Consider the following 8,336-nt stretch of genomic DNA (forward strand, 5'->3'; position numbering starts at 1 on the left):
ACAAAGGGGAAGATCCTTTCAGAGTTTTGGAGTGTCTAAGATTCCCTTTTGGCGCAAGGGACCGTTGACTTGCATATGTGAAAAAGTGAAAGAAGATTTAAAAATGCCGGCTGTCAACTGCTAAGGCTTGTTTTGCAACTGATCTACGAATTAAAACAGATTTGCTTTGGATGCAATGGGAAAGAACGCGCGTGGCTTGTTACAGAAATATGTAAAAACTTGCTTGTTATGGAAATAAAGTACATGAATTCTTTGTAACTGGTAGATGAAAACTTCCAATGAAGTTTTATCTCGGTGTGTGTGTGTGTGTGTGTCTGCAGGAGGGGCAATTTTTTCCCATCCTTCCCCCCCGCCCCCCCAAAAGTTATAGTTCCCAGCTTTCAAACGCTAAGAAAAGCCTGCCATTTTCTAGAAGATGAAATAAAAGTTGTGTCCCACTTTATAAGGAAGATGTGTTCCTACTTTTGGGTAGTTTTTGATGAGTGAATAGCCAGCCCTAGCTATGCTTGGTATAGATATTTGCATAAATAAGTATTCTCTGGAAAAGGAAAGTAGTATGTTGTTGTTAGCTGATTATTTTAGGGGTTTAATATTTTGTTGTTAGCTGCGAAGTCGTGTCTGACCCCTCGCAACCCCATGGACGACGTTCCTCCAGGCCTTCCTGTCCTCTACCATCTTCTGGAGTCCATTTAAGCTCACGCCTACTGCTTCAGTGACTCCATCCAGCCACCTCCTTCTCTGTCGTCCCCTTCTTCTATTGCCCTCAATCTTTCCCAGCATTAGGCTCTTCTCCAGTGAGTCCTTCCTTCTCATTAGGTGGCCAAAATATTTGAGTTTCAACTTCAGGATCTGGCCTTCTAATGAGCAGTCAGGGCTGATCTCCTCTAGGACTGACCGGTCTGATTGCCTGGCAGTCCAAGGGACTCGCAGGAGACTTCTCCAGCACCATAGTTCAAAGGCCTCAATTCTTTGGCGCTCAGCCTTTCTTACGGTCCAACTTTCACTGCCATACATTGCAACTGGGAGGACCATAGCCTTGACTATACGCACTTTTGTTGGCAGGGTGATGTCTCTGCTTTTTAGTGTGCTGTCTAGATTTGCCATGGCTTTCCTCCCAAGGAGCAAGCGTCTTTTAATTTCTTGGCTATAGTCCCCGTCTGCGTTGTAGTATACGTTTCAATTTTTTTCTAATGGAAAATGATTTCCATCAGAAAAATAGGGAAAAGCCAAACCTGATTTAACAGTCACAATGCTCAACAGAACCGCTAGGAATACGAAGTACTAAAACTGGACTCAGAATTTGCAACTCCCAAGTACAGGTAATCTTCCAACTTTCAACCATTCGTTTAGTGACCATTTGAAGTTGTAACAGCACTGAAAAAAGGGACTGTTTTTCGCACTTATGACCATGGTCATATGATCAAAATTCAGATGCTTGGCAACTAACTCCTATTTATGACAGTTGCACCGTCCCTGTGTCGTGTGATCACCTTTTGGCGACCTTCTGACAAAGTCAAGGCAGGGAAGGGGAAGTCAGATTCACTTAACAGCCATGTTAGTAACTTAACAACTGCAGTGATTCACTTAAGAGCTGTGGCAAGAAAGGTTGTAAAAGAGGGGAAGACTCACTGAACTGTCTCACTTAGCAACAGAAATGTTGGGCTGAATTGCGGTCCTAAGCTGAGGACTACCAGTATTTCTCTAGTTCAAAAATTCACGTGCATTACTTTTATCAGAATAGACTTAAATAGAGGGACAGGGCAAAACAACATTTGCTTCAGTTTTATGTTGTTTGATGATCACACTAGAGCAAATTGACGGTATAGGGCAGGGGTCTTCAAACGTGGCCCTTTTATGGCTTGTGGACTTCAACTCCCAGAATTCCTCAGCCAGGCACGCTGGCTGAGGAATTCTGGGAGTTGAAGTCCACAAGTCATGAAGGGGGCCTTAGTTCCTCCATGCTGGCTGAGGAATTCTGGGAGTTGATGATGTAAATGACGTAAAACACTCCCAGATATCATAGAATTTAATTGCCTCATCAAGATTATTTTGGATGCAATAAACCTGTTATTTCAGCATGTTGTCCAAATGGAAATTTTATCCATCGTATCAGATGTTTTTCTGAAAGTAAATGGGATCCATTATTAAATGAACGATTTACTGTAAAACCAAGCAAGAATTGTATTAATTGGGAAAAGTCTCCTTTGAGTTGTCTATCCCAAAGGTGCTTTTCCAAAAGGCAACTCGACTTTCTTGGTTTTTGTCTTTGAAACTGAAGAAGCTTCTTGGATGAGAAAACAAAACATTTTTGAGAAAAAACCCAATAAAGTCCAGGTGCCCTTCGGAAAAGCACCTTTGGGACTCCTTTGAGTTAAATTCCCAGAGACAGGTATCCATATAATTTTATTTGCAGTTGGCTACTGCCCTGATCTGGAGCTTCTTGATGTTCTCTCATTCAATATAAATCAGATTTGAATCTGGCACCTACATATAAATGCCAAATGTTGTTTTCTTTCTCCAGAGTGAATTAACATCAGGCAAAATTTATCTTATATTTAAAGGTAAGGGAATAGTGTTCAGTGCGGAAAGTAACTTTCTAAAGAGAACATCTGGTCCTCTAATGCAGGGCTTTTCAACCTTTTCACCCATTGTACCGCTTTTAGGATATGGCAACATTCAATTATCACCAGTTGACTAGCAAGGTGTCAAAAACTTGATGACCAAAAAAAAAGGGAAAAAGTGATGAAGTACAGGTAGTCCTCGACTTACAACAGTTTGCTTAGTGACTGTTCGAAGTTACAATGGGACTGGGAAAAATGCCCCCCCAAGCCACAGCCAAGCAAGACACCTGCCTGCCCGCCCAGTGGCGCTCTTGCTCCTGTCCGAGGTTTTCATTGTTGTGAGCATTTCTGTTGAGGATTGGCAGCGGGGGTGGGGTGGGGTGGGAGTTTGGTTTTCATTCTCTCCGTCTGCTGGGTGGTTGCAGCAGGTTTTGGTCACTTCACATGACCCTGGGACACTGTGACCGTCATAAATATGAATCAGTTGCCAAGCATCTGAATGTAAATCACAAGACCCTGGAGATGCTGCAACATTCCAGCTGATTGGTGCTTCTTCTGGGCTCAGCGGAAGCGCCAGGATCAACGCAGAGCTCCAGCTGGAGCCTGGCGCTGATCCTGGGGCTTCCGCTGAGCCCTGACAGTCCTGCAGCTCCGGCCATCTGTCGCTCAGGCTTTTGCGGTGCTGCCACCGGTTCAGCTCATTCCCCTCCCCTGCTATCACTTCTCTAGGATGGTCACGTACCACCGGCCAGGTGCCAATGTACCACGGGTGGTACCCGTACCTGCAGTCAACCTTGATTTTGAAAAAGCAAGGCAGGTTCTTGAATGAGAGACCTCAAGCACATCTTAGGCATACAGAAAGTGGAAAGAAAGCATCATCAAAAGGAATTGTGGAGAATCAGTTCCATGTTGTAACCAAGATCAGCATGGACCTCTGTACCTAGAGGACACAAGTTCAGCTTGAGGGAAACAAAAAACTACGTAGTTTTTTTTCCCCCAAGGCCAAAGTTGTTTCCAGATGTTCATTGCATCAGGTGTGTTCAAGAAACAACTTGAATGGACCAAAGTACAAGAAGAATTTACTGTCAGTTGGGAAGAATCGGGACCACACATTAAGTCCCAGTTAAGAAGATTTATTGTTCATGTCCATTCACAAGCATCTAGTCAACAAATGGTCAGCACTAAATTGGAGCTAGATAAGTGTTCTGTTCCCAGAGCATTTGCTGCTCTGGCAGGACAGGGTTATTTTACAAGGCCCTGGTAAGGCCACACTTGGAACACTGCATCCAGTTTTGGTCACCACGATGTAAAAAAGATGTTGAGACTCTAGAAAGGGTACAGAGAAGAGCAACCAAGATGATTAGGGGGCTGGAGGCCAAAACATATAGGGAACGGTTGCTGGAATTGGGTATGTCTAGTTTAATGAAGAGAAGGGTGAGGGGTGACATGATAGCAGTCTTCCAATATCTCAGGGGCTGCCACAAAGAAGAGGGAGTCAAGCTATTCTCCAAAGCGCCTGAAGGCAGGACAAGAAGCAACGGATGGAAACTAGTCAAGGAGAGAAGCAACCTAGAACTAAGGAGAAACTTCCTGACAGTTAGAACAATTAACCAGTGGAACAACCTGCCTCCAGAGGTGGTGAATGCTCCAACACTGGAGGTTTTTAAGAAGAGACTGGACAGCCATTTGCCTGAAATGGTATAGGGTTTCCTGCCTGAGCAGGGGGTTGGACTAGATGACCTCCAAGGTCCCTTCCAACTTTTTTATTATTATTATTATTATTATTATTATTATTATTATTATTATTATTATTATTATTATTATTATTATTATTATTATTATTATTATTATTATTATTATTATTATTAATTTCCATTTAGCTAACTTATAGGTAAAGTTTATCAACCCTGACCTTACTGGCCAAAATAGATGCAGCATGTTCTCTTCACAAGGCAGTGTTCAGGGATTATTACTTACTTCCCCTTTCCTGTCTTGTCGCTTCTTGTTACAAGCATTGATGGTGTTGAAGGAAAAGTCTTCATCAGGGTGCTGTCCAAGCCGGGAATAAACAACATGGTGACTGCTTTAGAAAGAAAGTTGCATTTTATTGAAGAGGAGAGCCAGACAGGAAGATGGCAGAGAGAGAGAGAGAGAGAGAGAGAGAGAGGGAGAGGGAGAGGGAGAGGGAGAGGGAGAGAGAGAGAGAGAGAGAGAGAGAGAGAGAGAGAGAGAGAGAGAGAGAGAGAGAGAGAGAGAGAGAGAGAGAGAGAGAACACGTAGGGGGTGGGTTTTTATAACCTCCTGAGCTTTTGTTTGGAGTTCTTTCCTGTTTGAGGCTTTGTATTTCCTGTGTCATGTACTTTGACCTGAGTCTGAGTGTGCCCTTCGGCATCTGTGAGTTAATCCTATTATGTCCTGTCTTAAGAGTTTGGGTGAGATATGTAGATTTTAGGTCTCTTTGTCTTCCTAAGCTTCTAGCTGGGGGTCTCCAACCTTCCTGAATGGATTATCACATCGGCATTTCTAGAGAGTTGGTTGCTGCTTGGGGGAGGGAGACTTGGGGCTATTAAGAAAAACTGGGCATGCTTTTCTGCCTCTTTAAGATCCTTTGAGGAAATATATTTTTCTGCCCTTTTAATATTTCTCTCTCTCTCTCTCTCTCTCTCTCTCTCTCTCTCTCTCTCTCTCTCTGTGTGTGTGTGTGTGTATGTGTGTGTGTGTGTGTGTGTTTGTGTGTGACTTCCCACAATGGGAAAGAGACGGGAAGTGAGGCCATTCTAACCTCCATCTTCCATTCAGAGAAATCGCTCAGTACCTCATTTGCAATCTCAACCCATCTGGACATATTGCAAGTGAGCAGCGTATCCTTACACACCTTTAGGCGATTTAGGCCCTGGGGAGTGGGGTATAGGAGCAGTTATATTTTTGGTCTAAGTAAGTAGGCCACCTTATAGCTAGGAGCACATGGTCTTTTTTATGTAGCATGGCTGCTAGTTGTTATTTGTGTTGTAATTGTATAGTATTGCTTATTTTTTACAGTTATACCGGATCTTGCAGCATTGAATAAAGTCTAGATCAGGGGTGTCAAAACTGCCGGCCCACTGGCTGGATGCATCACGGTGAAACCGCACCCACCCCATTGCCAGCAATGGAAAAAAAAGTCGTGATACGTCACGTCACGTGGTGAGTTTGACACCCCTGGTCTAGATGGTGAAATACTGTCTCCTTTGTTGAACGGCAAGGAAGGTTAACTGCCCCGATTGCTGCCTAGAGCCACAGGGTTACGGATTTAGTGAGTGAAGGAAAATGTTATCAGAATTTGTGGGAACGTAACAACCTTAGGATGATGCTTCACTTGATTCTGCCCCACCCCCACCCACCCCAGGCTCTATCTGCTCTGCTCCTACATCTACTTTTTAATGATGTCTGTATTAGAAATGAAGCAAGTTGAGGTGTTGTCTCTGAGGTTTCTAGAAATACCATTGCTAAATTCACTGATTTTGTTCTGGGTCTATTTCTAGAGGGGCCCCACCCCAAGACTTGATTTTTGGGGAGGTCTCTCAATGCATGCCTGAAAGGGCAAAGGTGGCCACCAACCTGAAAATGGTTGTGTTTCATAGCATATCTCGCTGGAAGTAGATTCAGTCAGCTGTAAGGATGAGACAAGCTTTTGTGTATAGATTTTTTGTAAGAAACGACATAGACTTACCAACATAGACGTCAACGTTCTATTCCAAAGCCTGAGAAAGATTAAACTGTACCCACCCCTTAAGTTTCAGCGTGTACAGGACTAGAAAAATGATCGATGCTTGCCACAATTTATAGTTCATTTGAAGCAGAACACTATGGGTAGGAATTTCTTTTTTTAAAAAAAAGTCTACGAATAGTCTACGCCGGACTACATTCTGCTGTTTTGGCTTTCTAAGTTACTTAAATTCCTGTATTCTGGATGCTTTTCTTTTCTGCTACTAAAAGCCATCTGCCTCCTGGTACCTAAACATCAGGGCCTCCCTTTTCTCCTTGCTAGACCCTGGAGAAGTTGTCCCTAAAGTAACAACTGTACCAACAGGCTTAATCCATAAAGAAAACTGCAGTTTTATGGTTGATACCAACGAAAAAGAACATAGGAAATGCAATTTGTGAAGGGGAGGAATAGGATCATATCTAGCTGAATGTTCCTTCCAGGTAAAGATGCCCTGTTTTATGAAGATTAATGATCCAGAAACAGGACCTAGCCTAGAATTCTCCTAGAGATGCATTCTGAAGCAGAACACGCTACATTCAATTTCTACTTCCGCGAAAATTCAATAGGGAGAGGGTGGAGGGGGCAAAGCGTAACCCAGTGGTGGTGAACCTATGGCACGAGTGCCAGAGGCGGCACTCGGTGCCCCTTCACACTAGCAGCCTCCCCCGTCACCCCCAGGCACAGCCCACCTGGAGCAACGCAGCCAAGGACATGGCAGTCAGTCAATGGGGACAAGACTCCATCCTTGTGTCCCATCGCAAACAGATGCTGCTGCGGGGCACGGGTGGAGGGCGTGGCCGCCATGGCGCTGCTGGGCCGCCTGGGTGATCTGCAACAGGCCGTGGAGGTGGTGGGTGGCCCTGCGGGTGGGTGGGGCAAGGCAGGGGTGGGGCAGTTTTGGGGCACTCGGTCTCTAAAACGTTTGCCATCACTGGCGTAACCTATGGGCACCCATACTTTCTGAAACAAGAGTTCCCAGCATTCCTCACTGCCATGCTATTTAGCTCATATATACCTGGAGGGGTTCCAGATTTCCTGTTTCTTTAAAAAAAAAAGATGGCAAAACCCCAAGAATTCCAAACTTAGTACAACTCAAATCAGTTCTTAAATTTACACTCTTTATTTAGACATGACTTGGGGGATGTTGTAAAAGGTTGGCTGTCTGTAAGTAGTAGTGTGGGGGTTCGTACGGTTAGCGGGGTTGATGACTGGCAGGCTTGCGTTTGAGACCCGGTTGCTGCCATGCTGCAGGGTGAGCTCCTGTCACTCGCTCCAGCTCCTCCAACCCAGCCGTTCAAAAGCAGGCGATCGCGGGTACATGGACGGGTACCATTTGGTTAGCACAGGGGTAGGCAACCTCGGCTCTTTTATGGCTCATGGACTTCAACTCCCAGAATTCCTGAGTCATGAGTCATAAAAGAGCCGAGGTTGCCTACCCCTGGGTTAGCAACTTGAGGACATGAAAGGAGCCAACTGGGCGTCCTCCGGGGAAGGACGATGTCACCTGTTGACCCTTTCGCCACAGAACTGCTTCCGTGCTTTGCAATAGGTTAGGACCCGTGGCTCCGGAGCCGCATGCGGCTCTTTCAGCCGTCTCCTGAGGCTCCCAGTCCTCTGCCATGTGCAGTCCAAAAAAAAAAGTGGGACTAAAAAAGTTCAACCAATCAATTCAAATATGCAGGGTAGGTGCATATCTTGCCTTGGTTCCACTCTTCAGTCAACCCGTTCTGCGCATGCGCGCATGTATGCGCATGCGCACACATTTTTTGCGGCTCCCAGTTTTTCCTTTTGTGAGGGAACCAGTTCCGAGTGGTTCTTTCACTGTTTCAGGCTGCTGACCCCTGGGTTAGGACTGTCTACAAAGACCTCAGTCCAAACACCAAACATAGCATTTACCTGCAACAGCTGGTGAGAATTTTTCTGCTCACTTACTGAATTTAAACAATAGCTAAAGTTGCTAAGTTTTGCCCAGCAGCCCTCAACGGAAATAAATTTCACGCCCTCACAGAATCATACCGCAACTCAAAATG

The sequence above is a fragment of the Vipera berus genome (genome assembly GCF_964194415.1).
Source record: "Vipera berus genome assembly, chromosome: 4".
Lineage (NCBI taxonomy): Eukaryota > Metazoa > Chordata > Lepidosauria > Squamata > Viperidae > Vipera > Vipera berus.